This window comes from Puma concolor, chromosome C1, assembly GCF_028749965.1.
Source record: "Puma concolor isolate L17-30 chromosome C1, mPumCon1.1.hap2, whole genome shotgun sequence".
Lineage (NCBI taxonomy): Eukaryota > Metazoa > Chordata > Mammalia > Carnivora > Felidae > Puma > Puma concolor.
In genome coordinates, this window is record NC_141674.1 from 208,560,791 (window position 1) to 208,576,916 (window position 16,126).

Sequence of the window (16,126 nt, forward strand, 5' to 3'; positions counted from 1 at the left end):
TTGAAAAAAAAAATTTAAAAAAAAAAATAAATAAAACTAACACAACCATTGAACATTGATCATTACATTCAAATAGTTGTATCAAAAAAAAACCTTGTAAACCAATTGCTTTGAGTTGAAAAGCAATTTCTGAGAAGCAAATTAATAACTTAAAAAAATAGTTCGCTATTTTATATATCTAATGAAATTATTCTTTAAAATGCTATTCACCAGAATTTTCAAGGAAGTATCTGAGAGGGAAGCAGGTAGAACAGGAAACTGTTCGACCTGTCCCAAAACTGTGTGTCACAAGTCAGGGACTTTGAAGGGGAATAGAATATGAATGTATTATCAGAAGACAAGGGAATAAATAGACTCACCTGCAGGCAGGGTGCTGTGCCACTGATAGGATGATCTCTCTATTCAACATCTCAAGCCACTATTAAAAATACCAACAAGGTACAAGGGACAAGGCTTGGGGAAAGAATTTTGCACCAAACTGACAAGAGAAGAAATTAAATGGGCCTGTGTGAATGAAAGAGAAGAAATCAAGAGGACGCAAAACATACTCAAGTTAAGACACAGAGGATTTCAGCTATGTTTACCCAAATCTCTAAAAAACAAAGTCCCAAGTTACAGTCAAATAGAGGCAGTTCTATCATATTTAAAACACAAATATAACGACTCAAGTTTGAACCACCTAGAACCTGGGATCACTGAGGGGAAAGAGGAAGCCAAGAACATCTGATGTGTTATCGCAAGGCACAGGAGAAAAGATGGATTTGTCAAGGAAGCATGTTGGCATAAGTAGATATCTAAATTGAAAGGATAATGTTAGATCCCTGTCTAACCCATCATCAAAAAAAAAAAAAAAAAAATCCAGATGAACTGAAAACCTAAATGTAAGCAACAAAGATTTTATACTTTCAGGAGAAAATAGAAAAAATGTAGTAAATTTTCATGACTGGGGTTTTTAAACAGTTCATAAAGAAGAAGCAAAATGTACAAAACATAAAGAAGAAAAATGCTAAAATTAAACTATCTTAAAAATTTAAAACCTTATGCACAATATAAGACATATAAGGAAAGTTAGAGATAAAGCATAGCTTGAAAGGTTTTAAAAGTTTATAACCACCAAAGATGAATATCCTTCATTTATTTTTAAAAATTTTTTAATGTTTACTTAATTTTGAAAGAGAGAGAGAGAGAGAGAACGAATGGGGGAGAGACAGAGAGGGGGAGACACAGAATCTGAAACAGGCTCCAGGCTCTGAGCTGTCAGCACAGAATCCAATGAGAAGCTCAAACTCGGGAACAGGGAGATCATGACCTAGGCCCAAGATGGATGCTTAACCCATTGAGCCATCCAGGCGCCCCAATTTATTTTTAAAATAAAATAAATCTTACAAATCAATATGAGAAAGAAAGTGATCCTGTAAGAGACTGAAAAATATCTATAATTTTCTCAGAAGAGAAAATTAAGGCATCGCTAAAGAAGGAAAGTATTTCCCAGTCACCCATGACATTGGGGTGAAAATCACTAGGGTATTGATGGTGATTAGGGAAATGGAGTAGTCATGCATTGTAATAAGAATGTATATTGTTCCAATTGTACATGACCTTTGACCCAGCAACTTCATGTTTATGTTGCTTTCCAGGAGAAATGTACTTATATGCACAGAGGCACATTCAAATATGCACATGTACTATTTGTGATATCAAAACAGTGCAAACAACCTTACTATCCACCAGGAAGGGAATAGATAAATTATATGTAGTCAAAATATATGGTGAAATACTATAAAATGAATGAACTAAGTAGATGAACAAGGAAAATCATAGAACATAATTATCAGAAGAAAGTTGGAAAGGACATTCTGATAGCATATCATTTACATCATATGTCATTTAATATAATTTATGCTAAGTCCATATATTAATAATAAATGATGCTATTTATTAATTTAATTAATTTAAAATAATTTAAAATATTAATTTAAAATCATTAAAATCATTTATTAATACACGTACATATGGTAACTACAGAGATACACACATTGATATGGCATACACTGCTTTGATGAGTGGAGCTTACAATCAGAAATTAGACTGTATATTTCATGAGGACATTTACACACCTAGAAGAGTGCCTGATGATAAATGGTAGGAATTCAATAATTATCTTTAAACAAACAAACAAATAAATAAATTATTTTATCTAGGGGGAAATGAGAGGAATAGAATGGGGGAGATGGTAAGGTATATTTGTAACATTTTCTGCATAAAGGAGTTAAGATGTACGTATAACAAAATGACATAATCAATTAAGTCTGGATGATGAATTCTTCTATTTTTTCAAGTATTACATGATTTAATATTAAAATTTTAAAAACACATCTGTAACACTTTTTGTTCTTATGAAAGAATTGCCACCCCCCTCACCCTACCACCAAAAATATCTTTAGAGAGCCCACTTTTTATTCCATAGCAGAAATCTTCCGGTGCACAAATTAAAGCACTGACCTGAATTTTAAATGTTGTAGACTTAAACTTGAACTAAGAGTCAAGCATCTGCTCCATTTACAAGTACAAGCAATAATCTTCTTTGTCGAAAAATTGCATTATTACCTTGTTTGATACATCTTAAGTGAATTTCTAGAAGCAATGATTAATTACAGGAGAAAGAGTTGATATACTTCAAAGCAGAGATAATTTAAATTTTCTACCTTTTGTGTAATTACATATATTCTAATATCATTTCTCTATGGAAAAAAATAACAAAAAATATTCTGCAGGCTAGACACTATAAAAAGAACTAAATAATCAGATGTCTGAGATGTGGTTCCTTCCCTCCATGATCTCATAGCATAGCAGGCAAGTTAGAAATTGTATCTTAATTGTGGTACAGTGTGATAACTGCTACCATACAATTATTTAGAGGATTATTGAGCACATAGAAAAGGGTCCTCACAGTCTGGGGGTATAAGGAAGGCTTCCTGGAGGAAATGACACATGGGCTAGACCTTGAAGGGTAAGTGTTTGCCAAACAGAAAAGTTAAGGGAGTGAGGAGTTGGGGATAATAAAGGATTTTTTTTTCTGCAAGGCAATAGGGCAGTATTTGTAAAGTCTCAGTAGATTGAGAAATTATAGCATATTTGGAGAATTGCAGGTAGGAGAATCCACTGTAGACTAAAAAAGCATTTTGGAGAGTGGCAGAAAGCAAGTTTGGAAACAGAGACAGGCACAAGACCGTGAACCACACTACAATGCCAAGATATCTCATAGATTATAAACAACTTTATCTCCAAGATTATGAGGAGCCATTAAAAACTTTTAAACCATGGAGTGATATATTCAGATTAGGTATAATTCACATTAGAGAGGATGGGTAGAAGTAGGTCAAATTGGAGGTAAAGAAGATAGCTACGAATCTATTAAAGGGAGAAATTGATCAGACTTCCCTTACCTGGGAATGGAAAGGGGATTATTAATTAATTAAAGACATGGGACACAGAATGTGTAACATTTCTGGGTGTAACTTTCAAGAGGCAAAATTCTGGCCACAATTATTGTCTTCTTTTTATCTAGGTCCCTTTACAATGTGACTTTGCAGCCCTTTCCATCACCTATGGAGTCTCTTTCTTCACCCCTTGAATCTGGGTTGACTCCATGCCTTGCTTTGACCAACAGAATGACACAGATGTGACGCTGTGCCACTTCCGGAGCTACACTTCCTTGCTCTGGAAACTGATCTGTTTCTCTCTGTTCCTTCCTAAAAATCCCACTAAAACAACAGTGAGTGAACTGTGTTTTTTGAAGGCTTAAATACTCACTTAAGGAGTAAGGAGGGGAACAAAGCATCAGAAATGACAAAAAATACTGGAATTAAATTAATTAGTTAACTAATTTTCTATCAAAATACCTAATAACACGGGTATTAAACTGGCATAGTTTGTTTACAAGGTCCTTCAGTTCATGGAACTAACACATTAACAACTATGACTTGGAATGAAAAATCAGTTAAATTAATTTAGAAATGTAGTAGCTTGATCTAAATGAAAAGTCATGATATGTAACTAAGTCGTCTACAGACACATATGAAACCATTGTCTTTGGGCACAATGTCCACAAAACAATTACTGAATTTTGACATAGTAGCTGATGTTACTTCAGAAGATTTTTGTCTTCTGCTTTTCATGTGGTCAGTTTTATTACTAGAGTTCTCATGATGGATGACAAACATGGGCAACATTTTGAGCAAAGTAAAAGTTCATCGTCAATTTTCTTGAGAAATGGAAGTTTAACGATTAATTTATCATTAAGCATTTTACTCTTACCATTCTTTAGCTCATTTCTGTTTTAAAGATTTATTGGGAAAGTTTAAAACACAGCAATAGACAAAATGAGCAGCTGTTGACTTGCAACATAAATAAATTATAAGCAATAACTCATAGCAAGAATGTTCCGGTAACTTTCTAAACACTCTATGACAGAATAACAGTCTCTATTCCCACACATAGTTCATATTCACCGATCCTCCAATTTGTGGTTTCCCACTGACCCCAAATCCCACCATGTGGCAATTTGGGCAACTTTCTGAATCACAACCAAGGTCATGGCATCACGGGGTAGCACGACTAAAGCTAGCAAGGGCAACAGTTTCAAATGCTGCCTTCACAACCATCTGAAACTGGGAAGAAAGATTAGCTTCCCTTAAACTCTTATGTGTGTGTCCTTGGCTTGTCCACAAGCATCCTTTGTGCTGTCTTTGAAAGGAAAGTAATTGTTACCTCGCATCTAGAAAGGGATGGGAAAGAGAAATGAATTACTGCTAATTGTCTTGCAACTATGTGTTGAAAAACTCTCTTCTCTGCGCAGGGATCTCAAAACTCTGCAAGCACGACAGAAATTGGAAGTATAGAGCAGACATCTACTGAACCCCATCCCCATTTATTTAAATGTAACTTCTAATTGCAACGTTTCATTAAAAAATGAAAAATTCAAGAAAATGTTAAACAGACAAGTCACCAGGACAATAGGCTCAAACCTGAACTGCTCTCAGTAAGCAGAGACATAGGGTCTTCCATTTTGAGTCCTTGTCGTCCATCCACAGCTCTGGATCTGTTCACGTAGATCACAGACGGGGGACACCAGTGGCAGGAAGCAGAACTAGGTAGTAAGTGCCATGGAAGCCACCAGAAGGCGAATCACTGGTGGCTTTCACACTTAGGCTCTCTGTCCCAGCATCTATAGCTGCTTTCTCTTTGATGGCTAGCACTTAGGCTGCATAGGTTATAAGCCCTCAGCATCGAGGTACTCTTAATCCTTCACTGCATATAAAATGCTTAAGGATCTAATATGTTCAAAAACACATATAAGGCATGGTCATTGTCCTAGAGGCAGCTCTCAGTCATGTCTTGTGGAGACACTATATACGCACCATAGGGGAAAGAATGGAAAAAAAAAATTCTTCCTTCTTTATTTCCTTTTTAAATCAGTATTTCTTCAGATTACATAGCCCCACACTCTCTTCTCATCTCTGGTAGAATTCTTTGTTCCCATTGATCCCAGGAAGTTGCTCATCAGAATGAGGTAAAGAAGACTGGGGACAGAGACCATGTTTAATTCACAGAGTGGGTGGTTGGATTAATTAATACGGTGAACTTTATCAGTTTATTTTTTATCTTATTTTAGAGAGAGAAAGTGCACACGTGCATGGGCGGGAGAAGGGCGGAGGAAGAGAGAATCGCAAGCAGGCTCGTGCTCAGCGCAGAGCCCGATGCTGAGCTCAGTCTCACAACCCTGGGATCCTGACATGAGCTGACATCAAGAGTGGGATGCTGGGGCGCCCGGGTGGCTCAGTCGGTTGAGCGTCCAACTTCGGCTCGGGTCACGATTTCACAGTCTGTGAGCTCGAGCCCCGAATCGGGCTCTGTGCTGACAGCTCGGAACCTGGAGCCTGCTTCCGATTCTGCGTCTCCCTCTCCCTCTGCCCCTCCCCTGCTCATACTCTGTCTCTCTCTGTCTCAAAAATAAATAAAACCATTAAAAAAAAAAAAAGGGGGGTCGGATGCTTAACCAACTGAGCTGCCCGGGTGCCTCTAATTCCATGAACTTTATAACCGAAAACACTATGCTCCCAATGCCCCATGACCTATCGAAGGTTTCATTAGTCACCTATTTGTTCCTTTTACAATTAGTAGATAAAATTCCCACAAGGTCAGGATGTCATTCCAGAACGCTGGATATGTGCCGTTGGACCTTGGCACTTTCACACACCATCCCCCTATCACTCTTAAAGAAGCCTGAATGATGTTACTCCTGAAAAAAAGAAAAGAGTAGAATTGTTTCCTCTGTTCTTACTCCCATCCAAAACCACCAGTTGTACCCTTTGGAGAAAGAGGCAGCTTTGACACCAAACATTCAGAGGCATTAAGAAGGGCATCTATTCCCACCCACTACATATTTGGCAGTAAAGCCATCCATCATCAGGGATTTAAATCTTTCATTCCACCATCAGAGAGAAGTGTAAATCCAGTGTGATCCTCCCGGGGAGGAAAGGATACAGCAGCATAAAATGACAACAGTGTCTTCATAGACGAGACGTTCATAGACATATAAATGCTTGTGCCGAAGTGGGTAAGTCTATAAACCACCTGGTCCCTGACTGCTCTTACAGATGAGGAAACTGAGATTGGGCGTAAAGTGCCCGACGTACACAACTGCAACCAGGATGTGGACTCGGGTCTTCTGATTGCTCACCCGTTGTTCTTAGAGAAAGAAGATAAAGTTGAGTGTAGAAGATACTGGGCACCAGTGGAAGACACAAAGGGAGCCCAGAAAGAGAAAGGGCAAAAAATAAAAAGAATCTAGCGATGCCAAAGAAAATCCATTTATGTCTCAATTGTCTCAGGCTGATACAGGGCTGGCGGGAGTAACAGGGTTGCAGGGGCCCCTCTACGCTCTCCCCGACCCCACCCAGAAATAGTAAGTTGCTGGGCCTTGCTATTCAAACTGGAGGTCTCAGACTAGACCAGCCATATCAGCCTCACCTGGGAGCTTGTTACCCCAGGCCCCACCCCAGATCTACTGACCCAGAAGCTGCATTTCACCAAGTTCTCCAGGCTCCACATGCACACCAAAGTATGAGCAGGGCTGGCTGGGCCAGGACACAGGGAGAGATGAGGCCCACAGGAAGCATCTCAGACTTGCCATAAACCCTACTCCCAGCATCATCCTCCAGCAGAAACCAGGGCCAGCCCCTGGGCTAACAGGACACCTCATTATTTCAAGAGCGCAACTCTCAGGATGTTTTTATATTGCCCCAGAATCCTCAAAGAGGGTAAAGGGAGAGGCTTGAGGCATGAAGGTGGGGGAGGCCACCAAACACTGGACAGTTTGAATAAAAGTTGCTAGGCCTTTCCAGATGGGTCTGTAAATTAGTTCTACTTTGCACGCGCTCTGTTTTCGTTTTACTTTGATTTGATTTGATGTGTGTGTCTTGTTGCCTTGTTCATTCATCTCGAGTTTTTTCTGGATTGACTTCGTGAAGCAGACAAATTAAAACTTTCACGGACCATCCCCTACATGCCTCATTTCTCTTATTTCGCATTTTTTCCCCCAAACCAGCACTTGTATAAGGCAGTTGCCCAAACTAGATTACGAGCCTCTTCAAGGAAAAAGTTTGTGTTTCCTTATCTTTGTCATCCTAACAGTGCCCTGCATTTAACGAACAACCGGTAATGAATGATTTCAATAGCAAAATGCAAATGGATGAATGAATAGATGGGAGCAGAACAAGGTAGAATGAATGAATGAATAAAACAGTAAGCAGAGGTCTCATTCTCCTGGCTTCGGCTGTAATAACCTGCTATGATTTCTCCTGCAGGTCGAGGTAGTCACATGACCCCTGAGCTTGGGGTGGCTGCAGTCATGACAGAGAGTCGACACCCAGGCTGTCGAAACGTCGCTGTGTCCTGACATCCAATAAGAATATGTGAGCCACGACCTGTACCGTGCAATCGATTGCGTGGGTCTGAAATTCTCAGGCGAGAGTCACCATCTGATAGGCTGTTACTGCAAAGACCCCATTCTCTTTCTTACACTTGGTTCTTGATTTACAATACCTATGCACGGGAAGAAACGTATTATGAGAAGAAAGCAATAGGGAATAGCATTTTTTCCCTCTTTCCCACAACACTTGTAACCACCAAAAAAAAAAAAAAAACGAAAAACAAAAACAAACAAACAAACAAACAAAACCAACAAGTAAAATCTTAAAAATAGCCATCTCCTGGAAGTACTTTGCACAAACTCATGGCCAAAAAAATAAAAAAGGTGTTTAAAAAGTGCTTTTTTTTTTGTAGCCAGTTGCCGGCAGCACATTATAATTCCAACAGTGATCACAGAAATGGCAGGGTCACAAAATTTAACTTCATTTACATATAAAATCTTTATTTTGCCTATAACTATCCCACTCATCCTCCTGAACCCTGATCGCCGGATTACAAGAAAAACAAATGAGACTAATGTCCAATACAATCATTTAAGGCTCTTCAGTCTCTCCCCTGCCCTTGGCATCTGGATACACGTGCCTGAATACATGCATACATGGGCCTGGGTGGCTCAGTTGGTTGTGTCCAACTCTTGATTTCAGCTCAGGTCTGGACCGCGCGGTTCATGAGATCAAGCCCCATATTGGGCTCTGCGCTGATGTTTGGGATTCTCTGTCTCTCTCTCCCTCTCTTTCTATCTCTCCCCCACCCGCATGTGCGTGTCATCTAAATACATACATACATACATACATACATACATAAACAAACAAACTAAAAAAAATAAAGGCTTTTCAGGAAATAGCCTTCAATGTGTTACAACTATGGGATCATTGAGATATTCTCCCATCTCCCCAGAGTTTCTCCTTAAAGTAGTGTCTGGTCTATAAGGCAAGAGGTAGGGGAAGGCCCAAGTGCTCTAGGAAACCCAGGAAAGAATTGGGGTCCTCCGAAGCGATGTCATCATCTCCCTCCGGTCTCCATGTTGCAGAGGTGGAGGTGCATCTCTCAAATCCTGCTTCAAAACACAACTCTGCCCTGGTGTCAGAAATCAGCTGAGAGCCTCCAACAATTAGCTCCTTCAGAGTCTGCCTCAACTTTCAAGCTGGCATCATGCTGTTCTTGGGCGGCTTCGACCAATGTCTGAGCAAGGGACTGTTACGATAACCTAGCCATGGTCTTCTTGTGGTGGCCTCCTGCCAGTGCAAGAGCAAGAAGGTATAGGGTCCTGGCCAATCCTGCCCGTGCAGGACTAAGCTAACAGACAAGGCTTGCTCTGGAATGTTTCACTGGACCAGCAGTGACTTCCATGTCTATATCTCAGTCTCAGATTCCCCTGCCCATCCTGTTCCCGCCCTGTTGGAGGAGGTAGTTGAGAGGTCAAGGGTACTCAGCGATCAGAAGCTCCTCCCTCCCTCCCCTGCCCTTAGGATGTATGCTTTTCCCACAGTTGCCTCAGTGGGAGCTGTTCCCAGGACATGGCCTTGAGAGCGGAAGGTGTTATTGAGACCATCCAGAGTGAATGTCACTGAACCGAGTCAAGGCCTCTATAGAATGCTTTACGATTCTGGCAGGCAGATGTAGGGACCTACTCCTCTTGCAACTGCCCAGGACAAGCCTCGAATGTAAGTTTCCTTGCTTATCAAACCTGCCATCTGCCAGTGTGGAGTGACCAGCCTCTTCCTTCAGTCTCTCCTTGCCCTCCATGGACCGAGATCAGTTTCAGATTTTACCCAGGAAGCTCTCAAGAGTGCAGACCAACGCTTCCTTTCACTTTAAGACACAGCACCCAAGAAACATTTTGCACCCCTGCTTCCATCTCAGGGTGTGCTTTCTGGAACACTCTACTGGCATTGTGGGATGATGTCACTTGTCCAACCGAAGGCCGTTTGCCCTGCTGGTTTTCCAGGCTGGTCTAACTCACAGTGTGATCTCTCTAAGTTTGTCAGAAATTAATAAATGGCCCTGGTACATTCCGTCTCATCTCAGCTCCTTTGGGACACATTCCTCTGTCTGTCGTGTCCTTCATGGCCTTGGGCCTGGCAGTCCAATAAATTCTTAGGGGAAAAGCTCTAATTAGCCTGGCTGGGATCACAGGCTTGTCCCTGAGCCATCACAAAAACAAGAGGATGGGGTACCATGATTGATCAAACTCCACATGGCTTTGTGGTTGCAAGTGGGGAGGTGCCACAGTTACTAGGCCCAGCACATATACAGGATATGTGGAGAAACAGTCCCCATAGCAACGTGAGGGGTGTGACCAGAGGAAAGAGGAGGCGGGATGCTGAGCATTCAAAAGCCGAAAAATACATAGTTTTTCACTACTGTTCCCTGTTCCCTGTGCTCAAGAGATTCAGTATTTTATCACAGAGTTACTCATAAGCAGATAATTATGACAGCAGGCGGCAGGTACTGTTGAAGGAATAGTCACCACAAAGGAGAAAAAGACTAACTCTGGGAGGATGGTGAAGGCAGAGTGTACAGGGAGGGACATAAAATAAAGCAATATCTGAAAAGCTTTCACAAAGTTGCATCTCAAAGTTTGAGCAAAAGCTTGACCGAAAGACAAGACGGAGGGCCATCCAGATGGAAGGAATGGTATCTGACAGGTCGCCGAGGTATGAAACATCATGGTGGAACATCCTTCCTCCCCTGAAATCCCTATTGGAGCATCTCCATGGAGGCATGTGGTTTCAGAATGGACTATACACCACACATCTCCCGCCCTAATGCACCCCTCGTTCGCAAATACTCGCAGGTTACGGCAAATAAGACGAAACTGTGAAATTACGAAATCAAGCTGATCTGCTGGCTTACCTCTCTCTTTGCAGCTATGTTTCTTTAATTTTATAGTCACAGCTTCATCCATAGGATGCAGGTTACTATTTCAGCCAGGTAAAGGGGAGAGAATCATTCCATATGAAGAAAGAAGGGAGAGGGCATAGTAGCTGATAGCAGCAATCATTCAACTTATTAAGATTTTAAATATGGAAAATAAATTATCGGTATACTTATGTATATTTACATATGGATACTTGTAAGACTAACATATGGGGAGTGCATCCGATGCATCTATTCATTATGTGAACAATGCCTTTTTAATGAACATATATTATGTACATGTATATAATATGTATTCACACACATTATCACATATATATCATATATCACAAATATTTACACATATCCTATTAAAAAGGCATTGTTCACATAAGGAGGATAGACTCCAAAGAGAATATTTTCTATGGTACTGAATTCTGTGCTTCAAGGTTTCCAGTTATATAATACAGCCTGAGTATATCTGAACATTTATATTTTTTTAAATCAAACCTTTAGATTAGCTCTCACTGGAAATGAATAGAAATGCAGAACGCAAAATTAGAAACTCTTCTTCATTTTTGTGTACCTGTAACTTTCCTTTAATAACGAGTCTTATCAGAACCAAATCTCAAGCTCAATAAATAAAAAGCACAGATCATGCTTGCTTCATCTAAAACTTTGGAAAGGCTGCAAAACCACCACAGAGGCTCAGATTGGCACCTCCACCTTCTTATTTTCATTTTCTTAAAGATGCAGAAAGCCTGGAGTTTAAAGCACAAAATTGCTTCCCCCAGTCTCATGAATTTTGGAGCACCTCGTGCACTGTGCTGATTTCACATTGCAGAAGCGTTCAGTGCCGTAACCCTGACTCTCCTGCTGCCATAGCAACCTGTTGGTTCAGACTGAATTGAGACTGTGGGATTATCACTAAGGGAGAGAGGAAATGGGCTTCTGCCTTATTTATTTTTTAGTCAGTTCACTGCACAGTGCCTATGAATGGAAAGACCGGGAAGGAATGATTCTGTTGCTTCTTTTAAAATCTATATTACATTTTAAAACGTTGTGTTTGTTAGATATTCATGTAAAGTCTATAGAGGTTAATTTATCATTGCATCATCGGAATGCAGAGAACAAATAAAAGAAAAATTAAAGTCTTTATCATCTCTTTGAAAATTCATTCTAAAAAAAAAAAAAAGATGGGATTTGGGGCAGTGTGTAGAAAGGACAATCATATGAAATTGGAACTTGATATCATCAGTTTTCCCTGAACATTAGCATGGATTGGGATTTTAAGCTTAAAATAAACCTGAAGTGTTGGTTTATGCCACCTACAGACTTCTGAACATTTCAATTCCCGTGAAATGGCCCCAGTTAAATTGGAACCCATGACAGATGGAATCAGAATTTGTTGCTTCATCACAAAGCACTTTCCTAAAATAGCTGCAGCATGGGACATAATCCTGTTTGTAAATGGAGGGAAAGTGCTTTCACAACATGGTCTATTTTTGTAGAAATACAGTACGCACATCCCTTATATCCCTCTTTCTACATAATGTCTGATACTAGGTTGCAACAATGCAAACAGTTAATAGTAGTTGTTGATTAATTGATTGGGAAGTTCTGCCTTATATCTAGAAACTATTTTGTTCTGGGCACTGTAAACCGCTTTACCGATTTTCACACATTTTACCGATAAATCCTGGCAATAGCCCTAAAGGTAAGCATAATCCCTACCTCAGATCCAGGTAGATTAAGTGCCCGGCCAAATAAAAGAGCAAAGCCAGAATTTTCTTCAGTTTTGTTTTGTGTATTATCCTGAAAGCCTCTTCCAAGAAAATGTTCCAATGCATTAGGTAGGTCAGAGAACTTTCTAGAATTAAAAGTTGAATGGTGTTTAAGCTTGGAATTGATACACCAGTCAACACTAGAAAAGCTAGAGTATTGTGTGGCGGTCCAAACTCACCCTGTCATACATGTGTGAAAACTTAGTTGTTTAACATAGCAAGCTCTTGAGTGTCTCTAGATGTCAGGGTTAGAAAAATGTCAGCTAAAAAGGGATGCCCATGTGGGAATCTAAGATTGGGCTCAACCTCAATTTAGGCCAAATGTTAAATAAGATCCTCTTTAAAGCATAACCCGTGGCAGCATTCTGAGATTTCAGATGTGCTGAAAACAGCAAGGTCAAAGAGTCCCCTCAGATGACCATGTGGGATTCACAGCAGACAACTCACGTCACTCCTTTCTATTAAGTGAGCTGGGGGGTACAGGAACACCTGGGGAGACTTCATAAAGCACAAGACAACTGTGCTTAATAACATCTGCTCATGTATCCACCACGTGTCTACTGAGTAGTTCACTGGAAAGAGCCAGAGGTTGGGCATTGTAGAGGATATTGAGAGGATATTCAGAGCAGTTTCCTAACTTCAGAGCTTACAATTCAACAGATGAGGCAGACAGGTCAACATGACTAACCTTGGCTATGTGGCCAACAAGAGAAATAAACATTGCAGTGAAGGTAAGAGAAAATCACCGTGAGAACCGAGGAAGAGGAGTAATCAGTAAACTCTTAATGGAGGCAGCATCATGTCCATTAAACCTTGAAGAAGGACTACGATATTGGAAGAGTCCATCAGACTGAGGAAGCAAAAGCATCAAGATATAAATATGTATTGGAGTAACAGGAAGAGGCAAGGGGCTATTCCATCATTATGTCTTAAGCACAGATTCTGTAGCCCATCCTTCATCCAGTCCTTCCACCCCACCACCCACTCTTTCCCAGTGATGTCCAGAAGTCACATCAGTGATAATGATTAAAGAGAGGACTTCAAGGGGGAAAAAAAAGAGTCTGATAAAAGGACAAACCTCAAAAGTATCAACAATGCATTTTTTACTTGAAAATGTGCTGTGAACAGTAGACAGAGTGGATATAGGCATATGTAAATGATATGAAAATTAACTATAAATACACATGTGGGTTTAGCCATCCAGAAAAACTTGCCGAAGATTGTTTCAATAAACCCTCTAGAAGGCAGATACTGTCTGAACACTTGCAGACAAATTGCCATCTTTGTTCCAAATCGAAAGGCTTCAGCTCTCCAGGAAAACTCCACTGGCTTTTCAATCCCTGGTTCTTCTCAACCTTCAGAAGTTCCCTGAGCAAAACCCATGGGGCGTCCTAGGCTCCCAACCGTCAAGAAATAATAGGCACAGCATAAATACCATTAGCTGTGGTAGCTACGCATTCGTGCTGGCATAGCTTAGGCCAGCGTGTGACTAATCTCCATAGCATTTCTAATAACAGTAATCTTTCTCTTCTGTGGGGTACAATAACTATAATTTTCACCTATATTGATAAAAATGCCAAAATAGCTATAATTTCGTAGTGCTGGAAAACTACGCCATCTTAGAGGATTGCCTAATCATGGCATAGGCCCTTCTGATAATGCTTAAGTTAGAAAAGAAAACTGGACCCACTTGTCACAAGCTGACAACTTCTATCCATCCCTTCCTAAGTCACAAAGGTAACTGAGCTTCCAGACCCCTGCTATGTTCCCTTCAGGCAAAGACGAAAGGCTTGGCAGAGGAGGATATTGAAATCTGGATCAGGAATTTTATTTCATGAATTTCATTCTATAAACATTTTAAATGGGCCTTGAATCCATATTGATGCAATAGAATTGCGGTTTCTCTATTCTTTCAACAAGGATCTACCCTGTTGTACTGTTCAAGACTTTTGGCCCACATTCCCAAATCATTAATTGCATCGATAACTGGTTTTTCTGCACGTCCTGTGTTCCAGTTACGAATCTGGGGAGCTAGAGGTGCGAGAACAGATAAACAAACAATAGCCGCCCTCAAGGTCACCTTCTAGTGGTGGAGGAGTGGGCAGTATGTAAGATAACACTGTAATCAAGAATGCTAGCTGTAGTGAGTGGTAAAGAGAAAGGGTCAAGCAAGGAATGGAGACAGGAAAAGCGTGTACGAGTTGACATTTGAGGAAGAGTGGCATTGAGAAGTAAATATTGGCACAACGGACTTGAAAAAGGTAAGGGAGAAACGTAGGCAGATATTTAGGGGAAACAGCACTTCTGAAAGAGGAAACAGTAAAGGCAAAAGTCTTGGGGGGGAGGGGGCGTAGGCTTGGCCTATTCAAGGAACTGTGAAGAGGCCGGTGCAGGTGGAAGGGAGGGCATAATAGGGAAGAGTACTAGGAAATGGGTTCCGAGCCAGACCATATAGATGCCTGTAGATCATCGCAGTAACTTTGGCTCTCACTCTTGAGTATCGTCTGATCTGGATTATAATTGGCTCCTGTTGGTTGCTGTATTTAGATTGCAGTGAACGGAGTGTGGAAGCAGGGAAAACCAATAGGAGGATATTCCAATAACCCAGGTGAGAGATGATCATGGTTTGCAGCATGTTGGTAATAGTGGAGGTGGTAAGAAGACAGAGTGGATATGTTTTGAAGTTGAGACAACAGGATTGGATGCCAGTTCATGAATGACTTATAAGATAGAAGAGTCAAGGACTAAACTATGGGTTTTGGTATGAAGTCAGACAGAAAAGTCTGTGAAAGGAGCTGGAAATTTGTCAAGGAGTGGGAAACCAGGTCCCAGTTACATATAAGATACCTATTGGACATCCAATGCGGATATCGTCTAGACAGTTGAACTAATGAGTGTGGAGTTCAGGGTAACATAACGGGCTGGACATACTGCACCTAAGGAATGAGTGCAGACAGAAAAGAGAAGGGTTCCAAGGTCTGATGGCTGGGCCTCCAATGTTCGGAGGGTGAAGAGATTAAAAAAGGGACAGTCAAGGATGAGAGAAAGAGTAACCAATGAAGTAGGAGAGCCACGCATGCACAGTGGCCTGGACACCAAGAAAAGAAGGTGTTTAACAGTGCCGAATGCTGCTAGAACAAGTTAGATAAGGACTTGGAATTGATCGACACACTTGGCAACTTGAAAGTCATTGCTGATCTCAACAGGAGCCATTTCTGTGGAGAAGTTGGGGCAAAACCCTAGCTGAAAGGAGTTTGAGATGTGAGAAGAGAATTTGGCTAAGGGCACACAACTCTTGAAAGCGTTTTTCTGTAAAGCGAAGAACAGACATGAAGCAGCAGGTGTAAGGGAACGCGGGGTCAGGAGAGGTTTTTGTCTGCTTCTTTATTTGTTTTGTTGGCTCTGCAGATGAAAGAAATTGCGGTCTATTTGTATGCTGATGAAGATCATTCAGTAGAGAGGACAAAGGGGATGCACAAAAAAGGGGAGAA